General features: G+C 35.0%; 2 pseudogenes; one reads left to right on the top strand and one right to left on the bottom strand.

The window, feature by feature from the left end:
• Positions 1-541: 541 nt before the first annotated feature.
• Positions 542-2242, top strand: LOC144368315 (transcription initiation factor IIA subunit 1 pseudogene; annotated as a pseudogene).
• A 9705-nt stretch (positions 2243-11947) lies between these two features.
• On the bottom strand, positions 11948-12722 carry LOC101967556 (pre-mRNA-splicing regulator WTAP-like; annotated as a pseudogene).

The following is a 12722-nucleotide window of genomic DNA, read 5'->3' as shown; positions in this document are numbered from 1 at the left end:
CCAGAGGACTGTGCTCTGTATGTTGCAATGAGAATATTTTCTTCTAACAATGTTTGAGTCTTTAAATTAGATTTTCCTAAAGTCCATAACTTTCTTCATAAGAAATATCAAGTGATTTTAGGTTTTTAATTTATTTTAATTTAATGAGTTCTAGTAACATGACTTGCATGCAGTATGTCATCTATATATTTTAAATAATATTTATTTGTACACATAGTATCATGGAAAATATAAATTTTAAATTAACATTTTTACATAATTTTTTCTACTGTCATCTTCATAATTCAAATAGAACTATTATTGAAGTAAGCAACTTCTATAATAAAAATAATTATAAATTTAAAAATCTTTAGAAGGAAATGGGGTTCTGTATTCCAGACCTCGTTTCATAAAGGGGAATCTAATATTACTATAAACTTTTCATTTGTAGGTTGGCTCTCTTATAAAGGGGAGAAGCAGGCGGACCGGATGGCTGGAGCTGCAGCAGGTGGCGGCAGCGGCGTTGCGGGGAGTGGCGACCGGTGTTGGTTTCCCTCCTTGGCTAGGGGTGGGGAGCGGGCAACGCCCCCCGAACCCCTGAAGGGTCGTGGCTTTTTTAAAGGCGATTCTCCAGGTTTTTAGCCCGGGAGGAGTACCCCCCTCCTCCTAATCTCACCGCTACCCTTACTCCTTCAGGATCGATTTTGTTTTAAATTTTTGCCCCAGTCTTGAAGTGGCTTGGGCCACCCTCCAGGTCTTCGTTTGTTTCTTTTCTTTTCTTTTTTTTTGGTTTTGTTTTCTTTTCTCGAGGTTGCCCCCCTCTTGTTTGTGTTGTGTGTGGAAATGGCGAACTCGGCAAATACAAACACTTTGCCTAAATTATATAGATCTGTGATTGAAGATGTTATTAATGATGTGAGAGACATCTTTTTGGATGATGGAGTGGATGAACAAGTCCTGATGGAACTAAAAACTTTATGGGAGAATAAACTAATGCAGTCTAGGGCAGTAGATGGATTTCATTCAGAAGAGCAACAGCTTTTATTGCAAGTTCAACAGCAGCATCAACCCCAGCAGCAGCAACACCACCACCATCAGCAAACTCAACCTCAGCAGACAGTACCTCAGCAAGCACAGACCCAGAAGGTTCTTATTCCTGCATCACAGCAAGCCACAGCACCACAAGTTATTGTTCCCGATTCAAAGCTTACACAGCATATGAATGCATCAAACATGAGTGCTGCTGCTACAGCTGCTACCTTGGCACTCCCTGCAGGTGTGACTCCTGTTCAACAGATATTAACAAATTCAGGCCAGCTTCTTCAGGTGGTCAGAGCAGCCAATGGTGCCCAATATATCTTTCAGCCTCAGCAGTCAGTGGTTCTACAACAGCAGGTTATTCCACAAATGCAGCCTGGTGGAGTATAAGCTCCTGTTATACAACAGGTTCTTGCCCCTCTTCCTGGAGGGATTACACCACAGACTGGTGTTATCATCCAGCCTCAGCAAATATTATTTACAGGAAATAAGACTCAAGTTATACCTACAACAGTGGCAGCGCCCACACCAGCACAAGCACAGATAACTGCAGCTGGCCAGCAGCAACCACAGGCCCAGGCTGCTCAACAGCAAGCTCCATTGGTATTACAAGTTGATGGAACTGGGGATACCTCATCTGAAGAAGATGAAGACGAAGAAGAAGACTATGATGATGATGATGATGAAGAGGATAAAGAGAAAGATGGAGCTGAAGATGGACAGGTAGAAGAAGAACCCCTCAATAGTGAAGATGATGTGAGTGATGAGGAAGGACAGGAACTCTTTGACACAGAAAATGTTGTTGTATGCCAATATGATAAGATACACAGAAGTAAAAACAAATGGAAATTTCAACTCAAGGATGGTATTATGAATCTTAATGGAAGAGATTATATATTTTCCAAAGCCATTGGAGATGCTGAATGGTGAAGAGTTGCTTCTTTCTTTTATAAATAAAAGAAACTTAAAAAAATTTAAAGTGAACAGTTTGAAACTTGGGACAAACACCAACCAAAATTTCATTTCTGCATGTCAGAAAAGTGCAGTAGAAGCAAAGCTACTGGAACAAAGATAGACCTTGACAACATAGACACTACTTCTAACTGGCAAGCCATGGAACTGTAGCACCTGGGGTTGTTGGGGTGGGGGGTTGGGATTTTTTGTAGGAAAACCATAATTGTCAATTTTAAATACAGGAACTTGCCACCGGTAATTAGCATGTAAAGCTTTGTCTCTATTCCTTCCTCCAACTTGGGCTCAATCAGAAGAGTCTTCTTGGAATGAACTGAAGAAACTTCCCTTTTGATAGATTGAACTGAAACTGCTTATTGTATGTGGTTATATTTGGTAAAAATTGCATGTGAGCTTTTTACAAAAGGGTAAGAATTATGGTGTTGAATTTTAATTCACTTGTATAAGAAAACAATTTAAAATTCTCATAATAGGTCTTAAATATTTTTACTTGTTATTTTCCCTTGGTAATATATAACTCTTCCTTCCCTGCTTTATGAAACATCTAAGATATAAGGAAGTAATCAGTAATCACAGTTTGGAGACAAAATTGACCCAGGAATGAATATTTATTTTAATTAGGTTTTCATACTTATTAAATGTAATTTAAAGACTTGGGTCTTATCTGAATTATGTGGAATTAAAATGACAACTTCAATTTCCTTACAGAAAAACTGTAACCCTTTAAAAAGAAATTCCAAATTGGCTCCTCAGGAACACATTTTTATTTTACAAAGGTACCATCTAGCTAAAATTGTATATACATGGATATATGAAGATTTTTCTTGTTTGGCTGAAGTGTGTGCTTATATATGCATTTAGTCTTTAAGGTAAACATTCAGATAACATTCTGTACATTGATTGAAGCATAAAGGGGAGGTGGTGAGGACCTGGAATTTTATTAAACATTTTAGTAATTATAAAAGTTTCTTGTGTTTACTAATAAAGAATTTAAAAACCTATTATTTTATTTGAACAAATTTTTTAAAAGTAACTTTGTAATTTGAGGGGAAGTTTTGGGAGGTTGAGGGAGGTGGGCAACTAATAAGTACATATTTACCTCTCTCGCATTGGGTGGCCTAGAAGGGCCATTGATAATATAGACTTGGGCTCCAGTTTGCACATTGGAAAGAAACATAGAAATTTGACTTGTATATTAAAAATAATAGAACTTTAATATGTATTTAAGAATGCATAGCTCTGTATTTTTCTAAGGGGCTCTAAAGAATAATATGGCACTGCCATCTGTGTGAATCAGCTGCCTGGAAGACCTGTAGGAACATTCATCTTCACTTTTGTGTTCTAATAATTAATTCAACTTTTCATGGTTTTTCTTAACAAAATTCACATGTTTAATAAGTTACTGGTATATTGATTTTTTTTGTCTTCCATTGTTGTCTTCCCTTCATTTGCCTTTATGTGTTTCCAGAACTAACAGATAAACACTTTAAAGTACTTTACAAAGGAGAAAACTGTGAGCTATTATAGTGTTTATTTTTTAAAAAAAAACATATCTTTACATTTCTCAAAAGGTTAATCAACTTTTTTTTTTGGCCTACGTCTCACCCCACTTCCAACTTGGTCTCTTTTAACTTTTGTTCTGAATTTTGGTATAAATGGTGATGTCTGGCATTCTAGTAGTTAGGGTTTTTTTAAATGCCGTAACTGGTAATAGAGTTTTTATTTTGACTATTAATTTAGCTTTTTTTGAGGGGAAATTTGTTTACCCCACTACTCTCAAAGCACACACAGGTTTTTTATTTTATTTTTACTTAAGTTAGAATAGAATGGAGGGAGTAAAATCACAGAAGTCCTGTTAGTGTCCTTTTCAGTATAGTTATTAGGAGGCTTATGTTTACTCAATGAAGAAGTCAATGACCTGAACTACCTATAAAAGTTTAGCAGTGCTGCAGTGTTGCTTAAGTAAAACTCTTTGACGTATCTAGTAGTTCTTATACTACTGAAACTTTGATTACTGTATGATGTTCAGCTCATGTCTTGGGCCTTCTTTGTAGACAAATATTCATAGTAGCATTGTATACTGGCCTATTTTTATAATTATATTTGCAAACATGAACAACCACTGCTTTCAGAATGACTCACTGGAGTTATTTTGAAGCAGGAAATAACCAGTTGTATTTGCACCTGTATATTACGTATGAATTATGATATACTTGGCAAATGCTTTTCTTCTACCTGTGAAAATTCTGAAAGCTGGTCCAAACAACACTGCATACGAAATTGTGCTCTTATGTATTATTGCATTGAGTTTCTTTTTAATCAAATAGCTTGCTTTATTTTTTATTATAGTGGCTTTTGCTATATGAATGTCACTTGCTTTGAATTTTTAATCATGCTTTTAATTAACAAATCATTTCATTAGGTTCCGTTAAAATGTCATTCCTTTGAAAAGGCAAGGGATTCCCACTTTCAGAGTTTTTAAATGAAAGCATCTTTATCCAAAGGGGAAAAATCATTCAGACATCATAATAACCATTGCTTATTCAGAAGATAATTTGTTTAGATTTGCACAGATGGTGATGATGGCACCTTTTACTGAAAAAACAAAAGTGCTATGGAAAATTTACAGAAAATTACTGAAGTGTGGAAGTATATCCTTTTGGCATACAAGTCTTGTTTGATGGTCATTTGTATGATCTGGTCACTTGAATGCCTGATAGCACATTTAATTTCTGTAGAGTGCTGCATGTGGCTAAAGCAACTCTTCAATGTGCAATTCAATTCTAGATTAAAATGTCTGTTATATGAGGGGGATCTTTATATTAAGCTTTTATATTTTTTGAGATGTTCACATTTATGTTAATTAAATGTCATCATAATTTGCACTGTTGGCTTTTTAAAAATCAAAGCCACTGATGTTGTATAATTACAACAAAATTTGAGCATTGTGTCTAGTAATTAAAATATGTTCTTGACCAGCAAAATAGATTCTGGTTTTAGAAAATATCATAAAAGTATAATAGCTTTTGTATAAAGGTTGTTTCTTGCTATAGTGAAAGTCAAGGATTTTTTTTTTCCTGGCTCTTATGAAGGGATTAAAAAGAATGGTCTCCCTCGAAAAGTAATTTTTTATTATCATAGCAATAATTCACTATCATTCGAGGGAAAATATTCCTTGTATAGGAAAACAGACATAATTCCTTCTTGGGAGTTCCCTTTATAATGTTAGTATTTTCTTTCACTTGAGAAAATTCCTATATTTTCAGATTATTTCATTTTGAGCTTTTTTGAGCTTTTGTGCAACGTAATATTTTATTGATATGTCTTTGTATATTTTCATTTCATAATGTCTGTCTCCCACCTACCTGTCTGAATCAGCTATAGCAAATTTTGGATTTCTGGTTAAAAAGTAGTTGTTTTATATGTTTCCTCATGGGTTTGTTAGTTTTGCATTTTAATCATCTATTATGCTAAATTACTCTTGAGGTGTATACACTTCCCTTTTGAATCCTGCATTAGTCTATCATTATTTTTCTGTGATTTAAGAAGAACAGATCAAACTATTTTTGTTTATTTTGAGGAACAAACTTTTTTCCTTCTCTTTTAGAGAATTATATTGTGTTACTAACTACTCTCTCCTTCAGTCAGATTTCCTTAAATCAGTCCAGTATACACAGGGCTACAACTTGCAGGGGAGGAACTAATCTTTTTGCTGTTCTGAGCTACTATTGTCAACTGCTGTTGTACATACTGTTATGTGTAAGGGCGTAAATATATTTATTATGTTTGTAAAATTCATTCTGTACAATTGCAGATCAAGGTAGCTCTTCTGTGATAAATGGGATATTATGTTTTAAAGACCCATCTTGAAATACAATTAGAGAACTTAGTATTTTCATGTACTAAGACCTATTTTAAGTTTAATATTTTACCTTTGCAAAACTTTAATTAAAGATGTTATTTTAAAAAGTAAAAAAGTAAAAAAAAAATTTCATATGTAGTTTTCATATAAATCCAATTTAATTTCATAGGAAAAACAACAAATGAGAGGACCGTGATGATAAGGTTTGGAAGTACACTAAGCATTTTAAAAAATGAAATGAACATGCTGGTAGTTTTTCATCCATGGCTAAGAACACAATTCATAATATTTGGTGAAAGAACATTTGTGTTCATTAGTCCTTTTTGTTCTAGTTACTAAAAAAAAAAAACTTTTTAATTGCTATCATATTGAAAATGTCTAAATCTGATTTTGTTTAGAGGAGCATCTTAGCTCAGTCGAATCCCATTCCGCCCTGGTAACAGTACCTAGTATTTAGATTTTTTTTCCCCAAACTTAGATTTTCGTGTCTTTAGCATGAATAAATAAATGTGAACCTATCTTCTTTTCTTGTCACTAAGACACAAAGAATAAAATGAGACAAAAACAGTTCCTGTTGACCAGGAAAGCAGGATTTGAATCTTTCATCCCTACATCAATCAGGGATAGGGACTCTCCTGCAGGATTGCTTGGGTTTTCTAGTAGTGACAGCTTGGGGTCCTTGAAGAAGAACCTCTAGGGCTTCCTGTTTCTTGACATTAAAATAACACTTTCTGTCCTAGTGGCTTTTCTCAAGAGAAATTTAAAATAGTGGTAATGTAAATATCATTGCTGTAAGTTTGAATCCTGAGCTGTACTCTACAACCCTGACAATTTACAAAAAGCAACTGATAATTCTCACCTCTATTTCTCACAAATAGCTGCCACTCGTTGCTGAAGGCTTGTTCAGGATTTTGCTCATTATATTGCTGGAGTTTGTGTATCTCACAGCAGATGTGCCCACAGGATTGAGTACTGCTGGGCGATGATGGTTTTGCCTTCTCTGAGGAGCCAGGCATCTCTCCTTGTGCTCATCATAGATTTCCAGCACAAGTAGTGCCACAAGGTAGATAGTGCTGCCTACATGGACCTCAGCTCCAAACCTACTTGCTCAAAGCAGATTGGTAACACCTCCTAGGTACTTTTGTCTAATTTCCAAAAACTTAGTGAATAGAAGGGGAGAATGGGAGGATTTGGCATCAGTGGTGAAGCTGAGGTTTGTGATGACAGTCCAAAGCATATGAGTCTGCACACATATAAATAAATGGTGAGTAAATATTATTTATCTGCCATCTCATTTCAAAGAGAGAAGCAAGATGATGCTCACACTGCAGAGGACAGAACAGATGTGTGCTCCCTTCACACCTTCACCCTGAAATCTGCCCACCATGAAGGTCCTAAGATCCCAAACTTGCAATGCAGTCTTCAGCAGGGTGTTCTCCTCTTGTAATTCTCTCTCCTTCTGTCCTGACCTCCAGCTCATGGCCACTACTTCCTGAGCAGTTCTCACTAGTATGAGGGAACATGCATGATGCTGCATGCATCATACAGCTACCCAGGATTTGGTGATTGCAGGTTGGCACACTGTCTAACATGACTGCTTACCTGATCCAAATATTAAAGAGAGTTTTAACCCTGAGGGGTCCTCAGTCTTCACTATGAGCTCTAACAAATGAAAGTTCTGAAATTTTTGGATATTTCTTTTTTTTTTTCATGTGTGATCTTTTTTTCTCATTTACTCACTTAGCCTTTCCTTCCTCTTACCAGATGTGGATTCTTCAGATGTGACCTATTTCAGAAATTCATGTTTGATTCACTGTGGTTTACACATCCTTAAACACAGAATATCAAGTTTGGGAGCAGCACAAGAGGGCCAATTTGGCATCACCTCTAAGACCCTCATTTGAGTACTGTTTCTCAGATCGCCTGACTAATGGCAGAGAGCTCAGGCTCTGTCCCCTGTTCTCCTAGGAGGTGGTGTGCCAGGCTTGAGGGTGATGGATCACAGCTGGGAAGGGACATGCCATGGGATTTCTCTTAGGTCACTTTTATGAGTTGTTCCCATTCCCCAGGATGCTCTGATGCTTTCTAACAACCATTGTACATCAGCATGGTCAATACCACAGAACTTGCTTTACAATTCTAGTAACATATATTTACATAATTTTAATCATATATACTCGATGTGTAGCATTTACTGATATGATTTTTTGTGGTTCAAAACTGGAGATAATAGGATAATTGAAAAAGTATTTTCTTGTTTTTCTCTAGGCACTACATGGAGAAAGAATTGTTATGTTTAAGAATATATCAAATTGTTGAGACTGGGAAAGAGGCTCAGTGGTAGAGCACTTGCTTAGCAAATACGGGGTGCTTGGTTTGATCCTCACCACCACATAAAAATAAAATTAAGGTATTATGTCCAACTACAATGAAAAACCAAAAATATTTTTTAAAATTGTATATTAAATGCATATATCAGGAAACAGTCTAAGATTTTTCTGTTCCTAATACAGAAATTCACTTTTAAAAAACAATTTTCCACTGATTTTAAGGCAATGAACAAACAAACCCATGAATTTCTGAATATGATTGCAAACACATGGCATGGGACACTCATGATTTTCATTACTCTTGTTTGCATAACTGCAGATATTTGATCACACTGAACTTAATGTCATCCAAAGGTATTGAGACACAGGTGATTAAAATATTTCATTCAATGACAGTTATATTACTTGGTTTTTATAAGGACCATATGTCTGAAATGAATTAAAGCAGGTCCTCTATGTTACAGGAATGATGTGATAGAATGCATTTTTGTTTTGGTTTTGTTTCATAATACAATTTTTGTTGGTTTTGAAAAAAGACAATTTAGAAACATTTTATGTATTTTTTTTGGAGGGGGGTATAAGGGATTAAATCCAGGGCTAGAGTTAAAAACTGAGAAACATACCCAACTATTTTTTATTTTTATTTTTTATTTTGAGGCAGGTTCTCACAAATTTGCTTAGAACTATGCTACATTACTGAGACTGGGTTTAACTGGTGATCCTACTGTCTCAGACTCCTGTGCCTGGCCTAGAACAATTTTTAGAAGTTATATATCACATATTATTATGGATCCATTTAAACTTATACTATAAAGTGCCCATAGATACTTGACTTATGTAAAACAAATTTGTAAGAATGGGAAAATGCCATTTATAGGCACATAGATGACACAAAATAAGACAGCTCTATTCTAGTGATCCAATATGACCCATAAAAGCTGAGACACATATAGATATTAGATTCACAACTTTCTTTTTTCTGGACTCATCATGGGAGACAACTCCAAAACCTTGAATGAGTGAATGGAAAAATTTTTATTTTACCTGATCATTACTTGGTAGAAAAAAATTGTCTTTTTCTAGTGGTGTTATAGGGTTTTCATTTTCCACAAATAGTGCATGTTGGCACTCATGCTTGGAAGCTGAAAAAGTTTATCACACAAAAGTCAAGAACACAAAAACTATATATCAATAATAAGAAAGGGAATTGGATAGATGGTGGGTAAGGAGTGCAAAAAAACTTTTAACAGAGCAAAGTTTTATAGCAAATAGAGTGATGAGCCTATAATAATGACTTATAAAATACAAAATAACCAGAGAAGAGTTTGCAGGTTTCCAACATAAAAATGATAACAAACTGAGAAGATGGAAATTGCCCTGATTTGATCACAACACATTCTACACACATCTTGGATGATAATGCTAGGTCTCATATCTAAGTACAAACAGCAGATTCCAATTAAAAATTAAAATACAAAATCAACACTTTGATGTTTTAATGAAGTTTCTACAGATTTTTAAATGATAGCTCATGTTCATAAATATTTTTTATTTCTGCTTTCTCTTTTATCTTGGGTCAAATATAGATCTATATGTACTATAAAGGCATTTGGCCACACATGCATGATTTTTCGATGACTGTTATTTTTCAATATATGGCTGGAAATGATTTAAAATACACACCTACTACTATTTCAGACACTTGAATTAAAGCACAAACATGCCTTGTATAGAAAAACTTCCATTGGTAGATCAACATCAAATTTTCTCTATCAAGTTTATGCTTAGCTCTCTGAACTGAAAAATTGCTTACTTCTTGAAGATGATAATTGGGACTTTTTGAAGGTCCATCATTCAGGCTTGGTTCAAATGATTTTTTTTAATGAGAACCTTATAATGAAATAACTTGGAATCTATTTTTAACTGTGACTTTAGTTACCATACTAATTACATTTTAATCAATAGAAAACATTAGAATATGTTCCTCATAGTATTTGGTAGCTGGAATTGGCTCACTTATTATAATTATTCTGGTGGTGAGAGTAACAGGTATGTCAGATGCATAGCTATACTGGGATTCAAACACAGTCCTAAAATGCCACCAAAGATCTTTCTACACACATTTTTAAAATGTTCTAACATTATGGAAAAATCTTGAGGTAGCCACAGAGATAGGCATTATTAAAATTAATAATGAATTATATATCCCAAGTCATATAAATAAGGAACTGCATTAATTAAAACGCATTGGCCAATATTTCTAGAAGTCATTATATGTCAGAAACACTTCTATATTTGGTACTTCATCTTCTTGCTCACACAATACCTCTAGAATTCACGTAATAGGACTGCCCATGTTTCATAGATGAGATGATCACAATTCACCATCAAGGATGACTCAAGGTAACATTTGAAATCAATGGAAGATAACAGATACAAATTCAAACAATTTGCATACAGTGGGTAATTCTCAATGTTGTCTCAGTTGATGTATTAAAGATGTTAGGTCTGGTAATAAACCAGTATAAAGATTGCACCAAAATAATATATTATAGTTTAAAACTACTCCATTGAGATTAATTTCTTGAGCGAGATGGTATTCTCTACTATTATGCAATCCTCCCATTTGAATTCACCAAAACTGAGCATTTTCAATATGCACTTGGGACTTCATTGAGGAGAGACAGATGAAAAACCAATAAGACACTACTGCAGAAGACTTCAAGATAAGATTATAATGGAGAAAATTTTTGAATAATACATAGTAGTTCTGAATTGATAGGAAAGCTGATGTACAGTGGGAACTTAACAATTGTTATGCGATTCAGACCCAATTTGGAAATAATAGAAAAAAATGACACAGATGTCAGAAAATTTTGAGTGCTGAAGTGGGAAAAGGGTGTGTTGAGGTGAATCCACACATTTTCTTATGGTAATAGGATAGGCTGAGATTCATGAAGGTGATATTATTTATTTATTTATTTATTTATTTATTTCAAGGCACATTTAATTTAATATCAAGAGTGTAATACAAAAGGCCCAAATTTGTAATACAACGAAGTAACACATTCCCCCATTAACACCAAAGACAATGCTCTTTTTACATAAGCTTGTTGAATGGGATGCGGATTCATAAAGTTCACTACTGAGAAAAAATAATGCAGTGAGTCTCATCACAGCCAATGTCCTTATACAATCTAGTTGTGAAATTAACTTTCATAATGCTTCACACAATTTAAACCTGAAGTTCAATACCACACCTTCATGTCTGCACAGTCCTCAGTTGTCTGCAGTTTTTTAAACCATTCGAAGAACAAACCATTGGTGAAAACCACATTGATTTAAGGCTCCATTATGTAAGGGAGAGCCCTAAGCTAGGTGGTTAAATATATGGTCTACTTGTACTGACAGCTATTATTTGATTTTCTCATGACTATTAAAAGTTGCTTCTCAACAGAAAAACCTTTAAAGGCAATATCACCTCATTTGCGTTTTGACCCAGAAGTTAAACAACAATCATGAAGTCCACAGTCTTATTGGCAAAACTGATACACAGTGTCTCTAACTCATTATGTTCAAAGCTAAGAGCGATGTATATTCCGTTTTCACATTTTACTGGAATTTTACATGTTCAATTCATGATTTTTAAATCTCTAGGTTTTCAGTCCTCCAAACTGTCTGAAGACACAGTGTGCCACAGACTTAGGACTTCTGTTTCTCCCTCTATTTTCTTCAAACAGAAACATTTCTCAAGTGTCCACATGTTCTAGAAGGGGAATTTTTCAGAGGTGGCCTCTTCTTCAGAATAGTCCGATGACATCAGGCTTCAGAAGCAAGGGGAAGGGGAAGAAAAAAAAGATGAAAGACAAGGTTCATCTGGTAAGTTTTACATTAATCATTACAAGCTGCATGGTATAAGAATGTTTTTTCGTTTGTTTGTTTGGTTGGTTCTTTGGTTGTTTTTTGTTTTTTTTTTTTTTGGCTCAAAAAGTCTGAGTATTGGTGTGGAAACCAGTACTAGGCTGTCCCACCAGCTTTCTCCCAGTGGGACTGTCAGGGAAGTCTTGACTGGGGAGTATGATTTGTTTACCTGTCAGGTGTAAACTTCCAGGCACTCAGTTCATTTTGGGCTTGTTCCAGTTTGTCTTTAGTCTGTTCCAGTTCGCCTTTCATTTTTTGGAAAAACAAGTTGATCACTGGGTCTACCATTGTTGATCTCAGTTGGGCAACACTCATGTTCTAGACTTGCTTGAGATACTGAATGTGAGTAGTTCACTCTTGCATCTCTTGTTCCTTCATTGCTAGTTGCATTACAAGGATGTTTCCCTGTGTGCAGATTCCTGCTGCTGTTGTCTTAGTTTTTCTTCAGACTCCCTTAAATCAATTATGTCATTTGAGTTAAAATCTGTGTACTTGCCCTCCAAAGCTTGAAAGTGAGCTTCATATTGTTTCCATTTTAGAATTAACTTGTCTCTTGCCATAACTTGGAAGTCTGTTTCACTCAGTCGAAACTTTTTTGGAAGAGGTTCTTCCTTGGTCAT

Source organism: Ictidomys tridecemlineatus, chromosome 11 (assembly GCF_052094955.1).
Source record: "Ictidomys tridecemlineatus isolate mIctTri1 chromosome 11, mIctTri1.hap1, whole genome shotgun sequence".
Classification (NCBI taxonomy): Eukaryota; Metazoa; Chordata; class Mammalia; order Rodentia; family Sciuridae; genus Ictidomys; species Ictidomys tridecemlineatus.
Note: the sequence above shows the minus strand (reverse complement) of the source record. Positions and strands in the feature narration are given on the sequence as shown.